The 6619-nt window shown below is 39.5% G+C and overlaps 1 protein-coding gene across 1 annotated transcript in view; it reads right to left on the bottom strand.

The window, feature by feature from the left end:
- LOC101852103 (serine-rich adhesin for platelets) overlaps nucleotides 1–6295 on the bottom strand; it is a gene marked incomplete in the record, with an annotated part of 129756 nt that extends 123461 nt beyond the window's left edge. Inside the window, 1 exon segment of the mRNA XM_035970621.1 lies at nucleotides 6030–6295.
- Nucleotides 6296–6619: the final 324 nt, after the last annotated feature.

The following is a 6619-nucleotide window of genomic DNA, read 5'->3' as shown; positions in this document are numbered from 1 at the left end:
ACTCAGAAACATTCTCAGCTTCCGCGGAAGCATACAGTGCAAGCTGCGGATTTCACGCGCTCAAACACTATCAAACTGACAAGATCTTTCGACATTGTAACACTGAAATTTGACCATTCAACCAAGTCAGTAACTGACGTCAGTATAGCTTTTATAGCTGTCAGCAAGTAGGTACGCTGTAATGAAACAATCAAGAAGTGAAAGATGTCTTAATGCACAAAAGAAAACCTGTGTTCAGTTCGCTTTTCAACAAATGTTTTTTGTGGGGGGGGGGGGGGGGGGGGGGGGTTCAGAAACTAAGATGGTTTCAATGTTTTAACTTTAACACCCCCACCGACACAAGTTCAGGAGGCAGGGTGATTTCATACTGCCTGCCACGGCTAACCCGCACTGAGTGGGGCACAGCACTCCGGCAAACAGAGATAGAGATACTCGATAAAATAACAACAGCTTCCCAAGGCTGGAAACGAATAAATACCCTTCTGAATTTTTGAGTTTAAGTTTGACACAAAGATGGTTATTTGGTGAAAGCAAGAAGTAAGACAAATAGACAGAAACAACAGAGGGGGAAAAGGTCTGCCTACCAGTGGCGCCCTCCTCCAACCATTCGCGAATATATATAACATTGCAAAGCATTACATATTATCAGACACCCATTTTCAAAAACCAAACTCAGCAAAGTTTGTCAACTCAAACCCTTTCCTCCTGACATACCCCTTGTTCCCCTGTCCCCCCACTGCACTATTATTCCTTTCAAAGAACCCAGTCTACTTGCCTTCAAATTCCAAAGGTTCATGTTCAGACAACAAGGAAGCGTTCTGAAGATAGTCAAGTGTAATAAAAAGGAATGTAGCAACAACGCTCCGAAAAGCTCAACACTCGAATTATAACTTCCGTCTTTGATACAAATGAGGAAAACGAGCGACGAAACATTAAAACTCCATGCTACGCTAAGTTTAAGGACCTACCCGAACCTCCACCCCCTTTTTAAAAACTTTTTAAAGATGTAACGGATAGGCATATATCTCTCCTATACATTTGTAATACCCGTCCAACCAGCAGCAGAACAAAGACAATATTTCGAACCACCATACACGAATCATAATCACGAGTTTGTATATTTCATACTAGAATCTAGACATGTTCTTGCATGCCTTTTAAAGTCTCAGATTTATAAAGAAGACAAAATCGAAAAATGTTTTTAAATTATGAAGTTATGCCCCAAAACAGAGCATCTTCAAGCATTGTCAAACAACCAGAAAGTGCGTCCACAATGAGTTAAGGTTCAACCAGGATTGCCTGCAACCTAAACTAATTCCTAAAAGCCAAATGTGGACAGCTGAACAATAATTTTGTCTGAAAGAAACATGTGACTTATATAATCAGATGAAACAGACAAAAACAAGCAGTTGTTAGGTTAATATGTGAATGAAAGCGCTCCCAAATCATAACATCAAAGCAACAACTTGGCCAGACACATATTCTTTACAGAAAGCTAGCGAAGCAGGTTGCATGAACTCTGTCTTTCATAAAAGAGTTTATTTCCTACAAAAGATGAAGTGTACAGGTAACAGTTTATATGTTGTATCACGGCATAAAATGTAGCCAGATTGGACCAGAGCAAAAAGCTGAAAATAAATCATGTGACTGTTTCAAGGTAATGAATCATAAAACAGGCTTTTTCAAATAGAAATACACTTATGACCTAAACTGCTATCCTGTGAGTGATTCAAGAGAAAAAAAAGAAATTTCCAAGCAATCTCTGTGAAGCCTTTAAAGTCAGCAAGGAACGTAAATAAATATGGATCAAACCATGGAACAAAGGCTGCTCTTTCATCTGGCAGCATTTCCTCAATGAAAAGCTGAGTTTCCTTGAAGCCAATGCCAAAATAGTGAAAAACGATAAATAAAACTGTTATAAGAAATCAGTCCTCTGTCCCTGCTAATATGCCATAAAGATTGACTCTAATATGTAGAAATCAATGGGGGGCTCTCGTGGTATAGAGATTAAGTGTTCGCCTCTCATTCAAAGGACTCGGGTCGGAATCCGGACAGCGACTGAAAAATTTTCTTCTCTAAAATTGTCTCCTTTCACATCCTTTCCAGCTCTCTAGCAATGTTTGGTCGTCTGCTTTTGTCTTTACTTTCTGCCCTCACCCCCTTTGCATCCCTCCTCTGGGATCCTGGCTCTTTCTGCAGCCTTTCTACTGCTACTCTTCGGCTCCTTCTTTCTGTAGTCATTCAGCCACACCCCTGATCTTATTGTAGGTAAGATTTATCTCCTAGCCCTCTCAGATAAGGGTGGAAAAATCTCAGATCCCGTGTGAAAGTTGCACACGTTAAAGATCCCTTGGAGGTCCACCTTTGGCCACAAGAGTTTCTTCAGTTTCATCATTTTGACGAGCGCCTAACTTGATCACGCAGCCTCACATATATATTGTGTGTTTTAATTTTTTTTTTTTTTTTTTTTTAAATCTTAAAGCATCCCGTAAAGAGCTCAAGTGTCTAACCATTCGCTCTCCCTCAAATCACCAATAAATCCCGAAACATACTTTAACCAGTGCGCATGAACTTAAGTTGACCCCGTCAACGGATGACCCCGTCAACGGATGACCCCGTCAACGGATGGTCGCCGACACACGAAGAACTCACACATCAAAGATTGAAACAGTTTTACTGATGGGCCTGACAAACTGAGCGCTCACACCAAACACTCAGATGAGCGACAGTTGTTCTGGGCTAACCAAAACAGCCGACCGACCAAATGTACCAACAAATTGTCTCTTAATCATCCCTCATTTGCATTCAGACTAAAGCAACAACAATGGCCGAGTGTTAGTCTACTCAGTGCACTTAGTTGTGTACGGGTTAACCACTGAGTGTTTGGTGTGAGCGCACGATTACTATTACTAGACCTCGGACGAGGTTTGTTTTGAAAGTAACAGCAGAATTTTAAATGTTATAAATCAATTATTTGTATGTCGCAGTTATTAGGCTATCATCAGAGAGTTCTTAGAGTGGGTAAAAACACAACTTGGAGCAAGTCAACTACTAAATCCGGCAATCGATATATTTCGGAAAACAAAGATCCGAATTCCTACTGACAAAAAGTTCAAGGGTGCTTCCTGCGACAGAGAAAAAGGCAGAGTAGGCCTTGGGAAAAATCCAGCTCAAAAGACTGGAACCAAAAAAAAACGGGATACACGAGACAAAAATCAGGAAAATCGGGATGCTCGAGACTACAGGAAATAAATCAGGATATATATATCCCGAATACAGGCCAGCTCTATTCGGACTCAGGTCCGACTGGATTTTTTATCTTTTCGGACACAAGCCCGAATATGGGTTTCATCTATTCGGACTCATGTCCAAAAAAAAAGTTTTATTAATATTTAACAGGACTCGACTTCTATGTGAGTTAAGTGAGTGTAAGGAGGTTACATAATATAACTGTCGTCGGCGGGATTTTACGTAAAACCAGAATTAGAACTAGAATTACCTACTAGGACTGTGTAATTGTGTCAAAAGTCAAAAGACTGCACTCTCCTCATTGCCCAAAGGCAGTGTCTAGGTACACGGTAACTGACACGGTCTTTCCACCACCACTAGCCTAGAGCATCATGACTTCCACCACCATTTGTCTTTTCACGTTTAATTTCAGTTTTTCTGTAATTAAATTTTTTTTTAAATCACATAGAGCACAAAATCAACAGCCATGGCCTCTTCCTCCAGCAAGGTCAACTCAACTCGGTTGTTCTGTTTCATACTAGGCTAAAGATGCAGGAAGGCCCAGTTTAGATAGATTTCTAATATAACTGGAAATCAAAGCTCACGTCTCGATTGTTATCATTAGAATCGGAAAAAAATTTCATAAATCTGGAAATATTTAGGAACAATTGTCGGAAGTCGGAACGGACGTCATGCTGGACTCAATCCAGAGTCCGAAAATAATTTTTGTCTAATAGGACTCGAGTCCAAATACTCACTTTGATTCAAGCGGATGGGGGGTGGAGGGGGGGGAATCGTCTTGCCTGCCTGATCAGCTGTCAGGTTGTTTTTATTGGAGAAAGGGGTGGTGGTGGTGGTGGGAGGGTGGGGGGGCGAGACAGGGAATTATAGGCTTAACTTACTTAATGAAAAAAACAAGAGGGCACGGCCCAACGATTACATGCTTGCATTGGTAGGTGAATTAGAATATAAAGACTGCTGGCGCTGATCCTCCAAAACTGTACGCTACTGGCATAACAATTTTGGGGAGATAAGCGAAATCTTCAAGTTACATAGAATTGGGGTGAGAAGAGAAGAACGTGCGACGAAATTGAAAAGTTCAACGACCATTTGTACCGTCACAAAAGAATATCTAGGCCTAAATTCCTAATGGCCAGCTCTATTGAGCTATATATAATATAAAAAATTATATTTTTCATACTATATTCGGACTTGAGTCCGAAATAGGTTTATCTATTCGAGCTTGTGTCCGAAAAAAATGTTTTATTTATTCGGACTCGGCTTCTTCTAAGTGAGTTATAATGTTCTAAAGTGTAAGGGCGTTATTAATTTAATATACTGTTGTTGTGAAATTTTATGTTAAATCAGAATTAGAACTAGAATTACCTACTAAGACTGTGTAATTGTGTCAAAAGTCAAAAGACTGACTCTTATTGCAAAATGGCAGTGTCTAAGACGAAGTGCAAGGTAACCGACAACTCAGGGTCTTTCCACCACGACTAGCCTACACATCATTACTTCCACAAGAACAAGAATTTGTCTTTCCCCGTGTTTAATTTCAGTTTGTTGTACGTTATAGTTTTTCTGTAATTAATTTTATTTTTTATCACATCGTACAAAATTGACACCCATGGCCTCTTCCCAACACCACTCCCCCCCCAGGAAGCAGAGAGTGCAAAATCACTACGCGCAGCAATCTCACTGGTCGACATAAAATTTACTTTGCCACCGGCAAGGTCAACTCAACTGGAGGGCCAGTTTAGATAGATCATAATAATTGGATATAAATCTATTAAAGTTTACGTCTCGATTGTTATCATTATAATCGAAAAAAAAATTCATAAATGCTGGAAATATATAAGAACAAGGGTCGGAACGGACGTCATGCTGGACTCAATTTGACAGAGTGAGTCCGAATATATATAATTTTTGTCTAATCGTCCTCGAGTCCGAAGAGCCACTCAATTCCTAATACAACACGCCTTGATTATTCCAGAAGAACAAAAAAAACAGGATGCAGGAAATTTAAGCCACTCCACAGGACACAGAAACTATGGCTGTGCAAGCCCGACATTGATTCATATGAGAACAAAAATAAGATATAAATGGAAAATCAAAATAAAAAAGGCAAAACTGTTTACAACAATACAACATAGATATCTAGATTAAAAGACTAGATTCTAGAGATATATAGTCTAGATCTAGATTTCTAGATTAATTTAGATCTAGATCTAGATATAGATCTAGATATATCTAGATCTAGTTTACATCATAGAGGACCACACTTATTATATATTATATGAAAATCATTATAGTTATAGAACCAAGAGCGGCCTTTCTATCATTGTCCTCAGAGATCAGAATCAGAACTAAGATAAGAAAACTAGAATAAAAATCATAAGAAGTCTCATTTTTAGATGTAAACCTCGAGGCCTAGAAGACAAAGTTCACAGGGCCAACCCAGACTCCACCCGCCCGCCCACACAGGGAAAGAAAGTTCAGAAGCCATTGTGACTGCCATGTGTCTACAAATAGGGAGTATTCAGAAGTCATAAGGTAGCTACTGAAAACACTAACTAATTTAACAGGCACTAGACAGAGGCAGATACTTAGAGACTAGAGAACTAACTGAACTGAGTAGAGGCTACTGAGCAGGCCAGAGACGGTAAAAGCAACCTGTTGTTGACACTGTTGTTACTCAATGTTGGTTGGCACTGACAGATGTGCAGGTTGTTACTCTAACGACACTAAGGCTTATCTGGTGCTCTGATCTCTTTGGAAGCTCTCTTTATAACACTTACTGCGTTATACGGAACTCATTCAAAGATCTATTCTCTAGGAGTCCTGTAATTTGATCGTGTCTTGTACAATACTGTGCAAGTTGCCGGTTTCTTACAAGAGTGCAGCCATCTTGGGTGACTATTTCCGGGAAAACAAATAGTACGTAGAGCTACTGGTTTTCTCGTTTCGCACTTTTTCTGTTGCGTTGATTGAAACAAATTTTCATTGGAAAAGTAAACCTGTTCTTTTTAAAACTAAAACAAGACAACTGAGATCATTAACACAAGTGGTACCTTAAGATAAATAAACAATTGTCAGAACAATGAGCGTTTCCTTTGTATCAGAATAGTATAAGAAGTAGATTACTTTATAATAAGTATTCAATAGATATCGGAATGAGAAGACTGTCCTGTTCTTCCGAAGTTTTTAATTCAATTCGAATCAGAGAAATCAATGCATCTTCAGCATCCTCTCTCAGTCCATTTCCATTCTTTCCAACTCTTGCTGTTTTCTTTTTCTCTATCTCCTCGTGTTACTCCATGTGCCTGTGTGTGTGTGTGTGTGTGTGTGTGTGTGTGTGTGTGTGTGTGTGTGTGTGTGTGTGTGTGTA

This window comes from Aplysia californica, unplaced genomic scaffold (assembly GCF_000002075.1).
Source record: "Aplysia californica isolate F4 #8 unplaced genomic scaffold, AplCal3.0 scaffold00295, whole genome shotgun sequence".
Classification (NCBI taxonomy): domain Eukaryota; kingdom Metazoa; phylum Mollusca; class Gastropoda; order Aplysiida; family Aplysiidae; genus Aplysia; species Aplysia californica.
The sequence above is the reverse complement of the archived record's forward strand: the minus strand, read 5'-3'. Positions and strand labels throughout refer to the sequence as shown.